This window comes from Triticum urartu, chromosome 4A (assembly GCF_056163025.1).
Source record: "Triticum urartu cultivar PI428250 chromosome 4A, HENAU_Tu73, whole genome shotgun sequence".
NCBI lineage: Eukaryota > Viridiplantae > Streptophyta > Magnoliopsida > Poales > Poaceae > Triticum > Triticum urartu.
In genome coordinates this window covers 191,863,192-191,874,372 of record NC_141876.1, presented here as the reverse complement: position 1 = coordinate 191,874,372, position 11,181 = coordinate 191,863,192, and positions in this window count along the sequence as shown.

The following is an 11,181-nucleotide window of genomic DNA, read 5'->3' as shown; positions in this document are numbered from 1 at the left end:
GACATCCTATTTTTTTTATTTTTTTTGAGAAAAGGCGAGCGCCCGACTTTATAAATAAAGCCACCAGGCAGAGTCATAACACCAGCACATAACACCACATAAGTTTAACAGAATAAGGCTAAGAAGTATGGGTACAAGGCATCCAGCCTAACATGGCACGCAGGCCAGAACGTCGAACAGTAGAACCATGTAGGAATCCGTCCTCCTAGAGTGCCGCAGCAAGCAAGAAGCCGTAGATTTCATTTTAGATAGCATATTGTCAAAAGCCTCTAGGTCCCCTTCCTTAGTCAGTAATCTCCACTGCTGCAAGAAGACATTGGCTTTAAATAAGCAACTTACTGGGTTAGCCGGGAAAATGTGTTCAATAGTGAACTTGTTTCTAGTAGTCCATAACGACCAACAGATCGTAGCCCAGCCCACCAGGAAAACCCTCTTAGACCGGCCTGCTAGAGCATTAATACAACGTCGTAAATCCTTAAAAGAAGAAGGATTCCAATTAACACGAAGCCAAAGTCTAATGCAACTCCAAATGAGTTTATCTAAAGAACAATGAACAAAAGATATGTTCGGTATTCTCAAGAGCACCACATAGCTGACAGCTGTCAGAGCCCGGCCCGTTCCTCTTCTTAATCTGATCAGCCGCAGGGAGTTTACGATGAAGGGCTTGCCACAGGAAGATTTTAATCTTAGGAGGAATGCGGGCAGACCAAATGTTCTTAAACTTATTAGTGCCACCGCCGGAGATAAGTTTAGCATACGCCGATTTAACAGAGAACCGCCCCGAGGAGGAATGGGGCCAAACAACGGAGTCCTCTTCCTCCGAAAGCAAGGGGAAGCAGGCAGTAAGGCGCTTCCAGTCTTCCAACTCCACAGGGGAAAGAGAACGCCGAAAATCTAAAACCCAACCCTAAACCGAGAGCTCAAAGATAGAGATCTCGGGATCAGCACAAAACGAAAACAAAGTCGGATAGGCAGCCGCAAGCGAGGAGTTCCCTACCCACCAGTCTAACCAAAAACGAGTAGATTTACCGTCCCGAACTACAAATTAAGAAGAGACCAGAAAATCGGTCTAATTTTAACAAGCTGATGCCAAAATTGAGACCCACCAGAAGAGGGAGCGAACATAGGGCTCGAGGAAGGGAAGTATTTAGCTTTGAGAAGGGCAAGCCAAGTAGGACGATCCTCAAGGTACATTATCTTCCACCACCATTTTAACATAAGGCATTTATTCATGATCCGAGTGTTAATGATGCCAAGGCCCCCCATGTCCTTAGGTCTACAAATGAGATCCCATTTAACCATCCTATATTTGCGTTTATTATCGGAAGAATTCCAATAAAAGGCACCCCTGTGCTTGTCGAAACCCGTGTGTATCCCTTCGGACAGTAGATAGAAGCCCATTAGAAACATCGGAAGAGAGGAAAGGCACGAATTAGTAAGGGCAACCTTGCCCGCCTGAGAGTTATAGCGACCTCGCCACGGCAAAACTCTATTGCCAACTTTAGTCACTGCCGGGGCGAAATCTTTCGCCAAAAGCTTGAGAGGGGAAATAGGTAAGCCCAGATATTTTAGAGGATAAGACCCAAGAGAGCAGTTCATGAGATGTGCCACCCACTGCGCTTCCGAGTCAGACACCCCAGTAACAATGACCTCGCTCTTAGCGAAGTTAATTTTAAGACCCGAAAGGGCTTCAAAGCAAAGAAGAAGAAATTTCTAATTCGTGAGAGTGTTCTCATTAAGTTCAACCATAATGATGGTATCATCCGCATACTGGAGGTGAGTGATGCCATTAGGGATGAGGTGAGTGCTAACGGGCGAGAATGTGAGATAAAGCATCGGCAACAAAATTAAAAAGCAACGGGGACGCCGGATCTCCTTGTCTCAGGCCCCTACCATTAGCAAAAAAAATACTAATTTGACCATTAACAGCCACAACCGTGTAACCACCGGAGACGAGTTGCATCAGGCGGTGCACCACAGATCCCACGAAGCCCTTAGCCAATAGAACTTGGCGGAGGAAGTTCCAACTCATCGAGTCATACGCCTTTTCAAAGTCAAGTTTAAGTACCACGGCCTTAGTGTTCTTACTACGTAGGTCATGAATTATTTCATGTAAGCAAAGCACCCCATCCAAGATGAATCTCCCCTTAATGAATGTAGATTGGAAAGGACTAATGACCCGATGGGAGATCAGAGAAACCCTAGTAGCCATGCCCTTGGCGGGAATCTTTGCAAATTTGTTCATTAGATCAATGGGCCTAAATTGGGAGATCAAGTCAGCGCCTTTGACCTTAGGGATGAGGGTGAGTACTGCGTAGTTAAGCCTCGAGATGTTAACAATACCCGGCCAAAACCCTTGAGTGATAGCCTTAATGAGGCATTTTAACTAAGGCCAGAATTGCCGAAAGAAAGGGATGGAAAAGCCGTCAGGTCCTGAAGCCGCACTAGAGTTGGCAGAACGAATCGTCTCAAAACTTTCCTCTTCGGATGGGGGGATTAGCAACCCGTCATTGTCAGCGATCGAAAGTTGTTCGAGAGGGGACCAGAAGGACGGAGCTAGCTTAAAACCCATCTCAGGTTTAGCCGCTAATAGGTTAGAAAAGAATTGAACCACATGACGCAGAATCACCGAAGGGTCAGATACCCTGACGCCGTCAATAAGAAGACTATCAATGAGGCATCTCCGACGTCTACCATTAGCAATAGCGAAGAAGTAGGCCGTGGGTGAGTCACCCTTTAAGGTCCAGTTGATAGTGCCTCTCTGCTTCCAGTACACTTCCTCCTGCCGATGGATGCCCTAAAGCGCCTCTTCTAAGCCATACCGGGTTTGCCAATCGGCCGTGGAAACCCAAAAATATCCGCGCGCTTGTCCAGATCGCCAATTTGGGCAACCAGCCTGGCTTTGTCTCACCTTGACTCAGCATAGCGATTTTTGGACCAACCTCTAAGGAATCTACGGAGAAAATAAGAGCATTGATGCCAGTCATCCATGGGGCCAAAAGATCGGTGATTAGAGGCTAGGAAAGTCGAAATCTTTCGCGTCAACAAGTCAGTGAAACCCTCCACCTGTAGCCAGGAAGCATTGAACTGAAACCGCGGGAAACCAGCCGAGCGCGCGCCATCGTCAAGAATCAGGGGGGGTGATCAGATCCCACACAGGCAAGGGCTCTGAGACTAACACGGGGGAGTAGAGGGTCCCACCTAGGACAAACAAAAACCCTATCAAGGACTGAGCGAATGGGAGAAGTTTGATGATTAGTCCAAGTGTACCGGGCTCCAACCCTAGGAATTTCACGAATAGCCGTGTCCCTAATGAAAGCATTGAAAGCATCAGCCAGGGGCCAAGAGAAATTAGAGGAGCTCTTATCAGAAGGAAACCGCAACAAGTTAAAATCGCCCCCAATCAGGAGAGGCAGCTGACAGGACTCAATTTTAGTACTAAGTTCGTCCAAAACGACGTAAGACATAGAGTGGTCAGTCGGACCATATACCACCATGATTTCTAGTAAAGAGTTGAGAGATCGGTGAGATACCACCGTGCTAGCCCAAAAGATGCCATGGTCGAAAGCAACAAAATCGAAAATATCTTTTTTGGTACCAAGGAGAATACCACCCGAGTGACCATCTGAGGCATAAAGTTCCTATTAAATCTATCTATCCCAGCAACGGCCAATAGTTTGCTAGAGGAGAAGGAAGATTTGATAGTCTCGACATGGCCAATAAAATCCACATTTTCAGACCGCACCAAGTCTTTAAGCTGGTCCCTGCGCCCCCTAGCGCCGAAACATCTAATGTTCCAGAATAAGGCCCTCATCTGTAGGATAAGTTTTTAATTCTAAGACTCGACCTGCTCGGAGCCAAGCAGGGTTTAGCACGCCTCCCAGCCCCACACTTAGAAACCACCGGGGGAGCCTGACACCTATCATCCCCCCCTGATCCCCACCGGCCACAACCAGTGGGGCAATCGATCTCACCCCGACCTCCTTAGCCTTCGCAATATCAGCCTGAGCTATTTCATTAGCCCTAATAATACCAAGTACAGAAGAAGGAGATCCCAAACTAGAGTCTAGACAAATACCCACCTCATCTAAAATTTTAAGCAAGTGATCATCAGATTGTGATGGTAGTACTAAACGAACAGGTGAGATAACCTCGAGAAGGGAGGGGAAGGGGACTGGGAGCGAACCTGAAGGAGGCAGATCTTGAGCCGTGGCACGCCGAGCGGCCCGATCGGCCACCCGCTCACCACTGTTGGAGATGCGGCCGCTCTTGCGAGCCGTGGAGGCAGGCGAACGCACAGGCACAGGGCGAGCACGGCAGGGGGAAGCCACAATAGAAGACGGCCCCGAGGCCGCGCCCAGGTCAGCGTCAGGCCTGCGACAAAGCCCAGCCGCAGACTGCCTAGATTCTCCAGAAGCCCGACTCTTTGCAGAATACTTCTTGACTGATGACTTCTTCTTCTTGGACGCAGCGGGGCCAGCCGGGGGCAAATCTTCAATGCCAGAAAGGGAAGGAGATGCGTGGCGGGCAGGGAGATTGGAGCACACCGCCGAGAATGGCGTGCCCTTAGCCCCACCAGAAGCCGCATCCCCTCCGCCCAAATCAGGCACCGAATCCTGGGCCCCCTGCCAGCAGGCGCATTCTCCTTCAACATATCTTAATCTTCGGGGGATAGCCCATCCCACTCCGACTGGGTAAAACGAGGATCAGTCCCATGCATGGAGTCATCAGGGCATCCATCCCCATCTTTGCTCTTGTCGCCATTGCCGGAGGTCGGGGCGGGGGAGGAGGAGGGGCCGACACCGGGCCCGAGGCTCCCTCCACGCGCACCCGGAGCCAAAAGCCACCAGCCGCAGGGAAGACGTCAATGGAGCCACGGATGCACAGGGGGTCAACACACCAGACCCGGAGATGAGCCGGCCCTAGGATGGCTAGAGACCCTTGGTCCACCTCAATAGGTTTCCCGATGAGAACCCCGAACGCCAGGAGGAACGCCGTGGTGCGCATGTTAGGAGGAACATCTTCAACAAGCACCCACACATCAGATAGAGAAGAGATCGCATTGGATCCATTGGAAGAAGCTTTGACCGAGACCACCAGTTGATTCAGAGGAAGCGTAAAGCTAGAGTAGGAGGAGATCATACGGAGACTCACTTTGGACGGGAATGTCGCAGCAAACTCGAAATCAGAAAGTTGGCGGATTTGCCAATCCCAACCACCCTCGTCCCACTTCCGAAGCTCGTCAAGAAGGATCTGGGGAGAGATGCGTTTAGACTGGACCGAGATGATGCCAACATTGGACAACGACGGGATAGGAGCTTCCTCAGGGATCTCCCTATCTAAAGTGAAAAAGAACATCCAGGAAGACCGGTACCATAATGAACAAAAGCTGGAAGTTTGAGATGATTGTGGCAGTCCACCGTGAGGTGACTGTCTTCCCTGCATATGAGGCAGAAGGGGGGTCACATCGAGACTGGAAGTGACCGGGGCGATGACAAGAAAAACAGGTGAGGATGGGGTTGGAGACCTGGGATTGGGGAGGGATGCGACCAGGACCACGAGGAGGGGGAAGAATACCGTCACCAGACGCAACAGGCCTAGATCTGGAGCCCTGTCCAGCAGCGGAACCGACGGGGCGACGAACTGGAGCCCCCGACGCGCCACGGGGAACGAATCGGGACGGACCACCACCAGCCACCGCCGGAGCCCGCAGCGGCGCACCACCCCGAGGAGCAGCACCCAGCGGAGGAGACAGCAGGACCGGCCCCGATGAGCCCGCCCGACTGCCCGCCGCCGCCAACTCCCAGGGGTCGACAGCAACCGCAGAGCGCCATGCACGGGGGGCAAAGGGACCGACGGGCCAGATCCAGAGGTGCGGGGGGACGCACCAGCCGACGCCGCCGCAGATCCCGCATCCGGGGCGAGTGAGGCCTAGAGCTTTGCACGAAGAGCAGCCTCATACTCCAGATCAGCGGCCGCCTCACCGGAGCCATCGCGCCCCCGCTTCTGACCGGAGACCGCCTCACTAGAGGATGCACGAGAGCGATCCATCATAGCCACCACCGCGAAAGAGATGGAGAGGGGAGGGGGAGGAGTAGATCTGACGAAACAACGAATGGGCAGGCGGCGCCGGCGCAAGTCGGAGGAGGAGGCAGGGAACCCTAGAAATGGGGGAGCCACACCCTTCCGCACCCATAAATACCCGGAGCAAGCCAGGCCCGGCTCGATAAAAGGCACCACGGGAGGGGGGGCTGGGCCTGGGCCACCCGCAGCCCAGAAACCAAAGAAAGAAGGGGGGATCAGAAAGAGACGCCAAAGCAGGGGCCGAAACAGGCCCACCAAGCCCAACAGCATCCACCGGGGCCCGTGGCCCAGACGAGGGCACTAACGCCGTCCCCGATCCCAGATCTAGGGTTGGCCCAGCGCCGTCACCGCCGGAGAAGCGTTGGCCGCGACCGAGGGCGAGCAAGCGAGGAGATCCACCGGAGAGAATGACGGCGACGCCGACGCCGCCCCACCAACCCCACTGAACACCAGCGACACCTCATCAGGAGACCAGACCAACGCATGCCGACGACCACGGGAGACACGAAGCCACCCATCCACCTCCATGGCAGGCCCGACGAGCCGCCCCCGCCCACCAGGCGCAAACTTACGCCGGCGACCCGCCGCCGAAGCCACAGGGAAGCAGCCCATAGGATCCGGGCGAGAGGGGGAAGAGGGGGCCTCGGAGTCCGACCCAGAGCCATCCGAATCGAGCGCCCAAAACCTGTTGGCCCGGGGCAGAGGGAGGGGGACGGAGCGAGACGGGGAGGCCAGAGAGCAGAGGGGCACGAGACGCGTCGCCCGAGATGAACCCAGAGGAGTCCGCGGAGGGGAGGGGGAAGGGGAGGCCTGCACGGGGCAGGGACGCCGCCGGGGCGGAGCCAAAGGCAGGCGTCGCCGCAGGAGGGAGGGGGAGAGGAGAGCCATCATGCCATAAAGAAAAGGGATCCTATATTTTGTTGTTGCAAGTTTTATGTGGCTGCTACGGGTTGAGCAAGAATCGTTCTTACCTACACATCAAAAACCACAACGCGGTATAGTGGTTGCTTTTTGATCTTCGGAAAGAACCCTGTTCATTGAATCTGATTCAACTAAAGTTGGAGAAACTCACACCCACCAGCCACTTATGTGCGAAGCACGTCGGTAGAACCAGTCTCGCGTAAGCGTACGTGTAATGTCGGTCTGAGCCGCTTCATCCAACAATACCGCTGAATCAAGAATCAACTAGTGACGGCAAGCAATATGTATATACCAACGCCCACAACTCCTTTGTATTCTACTCGTGCATATAACATCTACGCATAGACCTAGCTCGGATGCCACTGTTGGGGAACGTAGTAGTTTCAAAAAAAATTCCCACGCACACGCAAGATCCATCTAGGTGATGCATAGCAACGAGAGGGGAGAGTGTTGTCCACGTACCCTCGTAGACCGTAAGCGGAAGCGTTATGACAACGCGGTTGATGTAGTCGTACGTCTTCACGATCTGACCGATCCTAGCACCGAAGGTACGACACCTCCACGATATGCACACGTTTAGCTCGGTGACGTCCCACGCAGTTTAGATACAGCTGAGGTCGAGGGAGAGTTTCATCAGCACGACGGCGTGATGACGGTGATGATGAAGTTACCGACGCGGGGCTTCACCTAAGTACTACGACAAATATGACCAAGGTGGAAATGTGTGGAGCAGGGCACCGCACACGTCTAAGAGATCAACTTGGGTATCTATGGGGTGCCCCCTCCCCCGTATATAAAGGAGGGGAGGAGGAGGAGGGTCGGCCTCAAGGGGCGCGCCCAAAGGGGGGATTCCTACTCCTAGTAGGGGTAGGTTTCTCCCTTTCCTAGTGCATGTAGGAGAAGAAGGAAGGAGAGGAGAGGGAGAAGGAAAGAGGGAGGCGTCGCGCCCTCCCTAGACCAATTCGGACCAGCCCATGGGGCGCGCGTGGCCACCTCTTGAGGCCCTTCTCTTTTTTCCCGTATGGCCCATTAAGGCCCACTACTTCCCCCGGCGAATTCCCGTAACTCTCCGGTACTCCGAAAAATACCCGAATCACTCGGAACCTTTCCAGTGTCCGGATATAGCCTTCCAATATATCGAACCTTACGTCTCGACCATTTCGAGACTCCTTGTCATGTTCGCGATCTCATCCGGGACTCCGAACAACCTTCGGTACATCAAATCACATAACTCACAATACAAATCATCATCGAACATTAAGCGTGCGGACCCTATGGGTTCGAGAACTATGTAGACATGACCAAGACACATCTCTGGTCAATAACCAATAGCGGAACCTGGATGCTCATATTGGCTCCTACATATTCTATGAAGATCTTTATCGGTCAAACGGCATAACAACATACGTTGTTCCATTTGTCATCGGTATGTTACTTGCCCGAGATTCAATCATCGGTATCCTCATACCTAGTTCAATCTCATTACTGGCAAGTCTCTTTACTCATTCCGTAATGCATTATACCGCAACTAACTCATTAGTCAAATTGCTTGCAAGGCTTATAGTGATGTGCATTACCGAGAGGGCCTAGAGATACCTCTCCGACAATCGGAGTGACAAATCCTAATCTTGATCTATGCCAACTCAACAAACACCATCGGAGACACATGTAGAGCATCTTTATAATCACCCAGTTACGTTGTGACGTTTGATAGCACACTAAGTGTTTCTCTGATATTCGGGAGATGCATAATCTCATAGTCATAGGAACATGTATAAGTCATGAAGAAAGCAATAGCAACAAACTAAAAGATCATAGTGCTAAGCTAACGGATGGGTCAAGTCAATCACATCATTCTCTAATGATGTGATCCCGTTAATCAAATGAAAACGCATGTCTATGCTTAGGAAACTTAACCATCTTTGATTAACGAGCTAGTCAAGTAGAGGCATACTAGTGACACTCAGTTTGTCTATGTATTCACACATGTACTAAGTTTTCGGTTAATACAATTCTAGCATGAATAATAAACATTTATCATGATATAAGGAAATATAAATAACAATTTTATTATTGCCTCTAGGGCATATTTCCTTCAATAGTAGCCGCGCATATCTCATCTCAGGCCATGACGGATGAGCTATGGTTAGAGCGACCAAAATACCCCAAGTTGCCAAGGGGCGGCGCCGCGAGCTGCTCTAGTTTGGGACCAACACCATCAGCACTGGCCCCCTATTTATGTAGAAAGAATTCTCGGGTTGAGTACGCCTTATGCCAATTAATTATTTAGTTCAATGTTATTATGGCAAATGTTACAACCAATGTTGGGCCTTGCTGGAAGAATTTTATTCAAAGTGAACTATCAAGAGGGGCCTATAAACCCTCACCGTGTTAGGGACGCAAAATCAAGGAACATAATGATGGTATGGCGGAAACTAGGGCGGCAAGAGTGGAACAAAACACCTGGCAAAAGGTCGAGCCATCCACCCTTTACCAAGTATATATGTGCACTAAAAATAAGAGATATTGTGATATCCCATGATATCCATGTCTTAACGTGGAACAAACTGCGACTGCACCTGCAACTAGCAACGCTATAAGAGGGGCTGAGCAAAGCAGTAACATAGCCAAACAACGGTTTGCTAGGAAGGATGAAAAGGTTAGAGGCTATCATGGCAATTTGGGAGGCTTGATAAACAAGTGGTAGGTAGCGCGACGTAGCAATAGCATCGAGACAACTACCATAGCAAAGATAGTAGTGAGATCCAAGGTGACAGTCATCTTGCCTGAAGTACCGCTAGGAAGAAGAACGAGTCCATGAAGAAGACGAAGCCACGTAGACAAACCAAATGTAGTCGAACGAATGCTCACAATCGCAACGAAACAGGAACAAACGAGAAGAAGCACAACCGGAAAAAAGCAACCAACATGGTAAACACAAAACACACAAACATGACATGATGCTCAACCAAGTATGATGCATGTCAAATCTAAATGATTCTGCTCATGGCAAGAGATGATGCATACAAGAACAACACATCAATGCCAGTTTACATGAGGCCGGAAACAACATATAACTATTCCGGAAACTCACCATATGCAAATTTCGAATTTGGTCCAGATCTGAATAACACATTATGTTGAAGTGGTTAAACATCAAGTTAAAGTGCACCAAGATGATCTAGATGGTTTTCTAGTCAAGTTACATATAAAGTTCGTTTAATTCGGAGCTACGACCTAGAAGATATGAGCAAAACAAGTAAAACAAGGCATTGATGCAATTGCAAGCAAAACGCAATCACAAACACTCCAAAACAAGTATGCAACAAGGTAACATGAAACTATATGCAAAACGAAGCAAGTTTCATATAGAGCATGCTCAAAACGGAGCAACGGTTCAACACATACACTCAATACAAGTTTCAAACACAATCTACCCAAAACAACAACTAAACACTTTGCAATCAAGGAAACAACATGCTACAGGAAACATATTGACACATACTTGATATGCACTCAAAGTACAAATTACATGCTTCAAATATCTTCAAGGTTCAGGTTCATATGCATCAAGATTAATCCAACATGAGCAAAGCAAAAGGCAACTTTATAACATAGATTAGGACTTAGTGAAAAACAGGGCATATGCATGAGCAGAGTCTATACGATGACATGTTGGAGGCAAGAAATAACTAAGCTATAGTGCAAGAACATGGCAAGCAAAAGCATGGCATGCTAGTACATATCAAGGAGCTCAAAACGCATAACATGGCATAACCATACGAGCAACAGGTTCATGTGAATCACCAAGACAAGATGCAACATGATATATGATGATTCTCAAACATGGTTGGAAATCTGGGAATGCAAAACAATAAAATTATGATGCTGAATTTGGAGGCACATAACAGCAAGCATAGCAACTTTAATAATTATGCAAAAGACATGGGCTTGTAGTAGACATGATATACTTGTACTTATTCCATGGGCACAAGTTCATATGATGCATGGAGTAATTACTATGATTCTTGCAAAGTGGAACATATTGTTAACAAGTTGACAGATTTGGCATGATGGCAACTTGAGAGTATGAAAGAGACAAACTACAGCAAGTTATATGGCAAGCAAGGGCATGGCATCAAAGTATACATAACAAAGAGCAAATAACATCAAGGC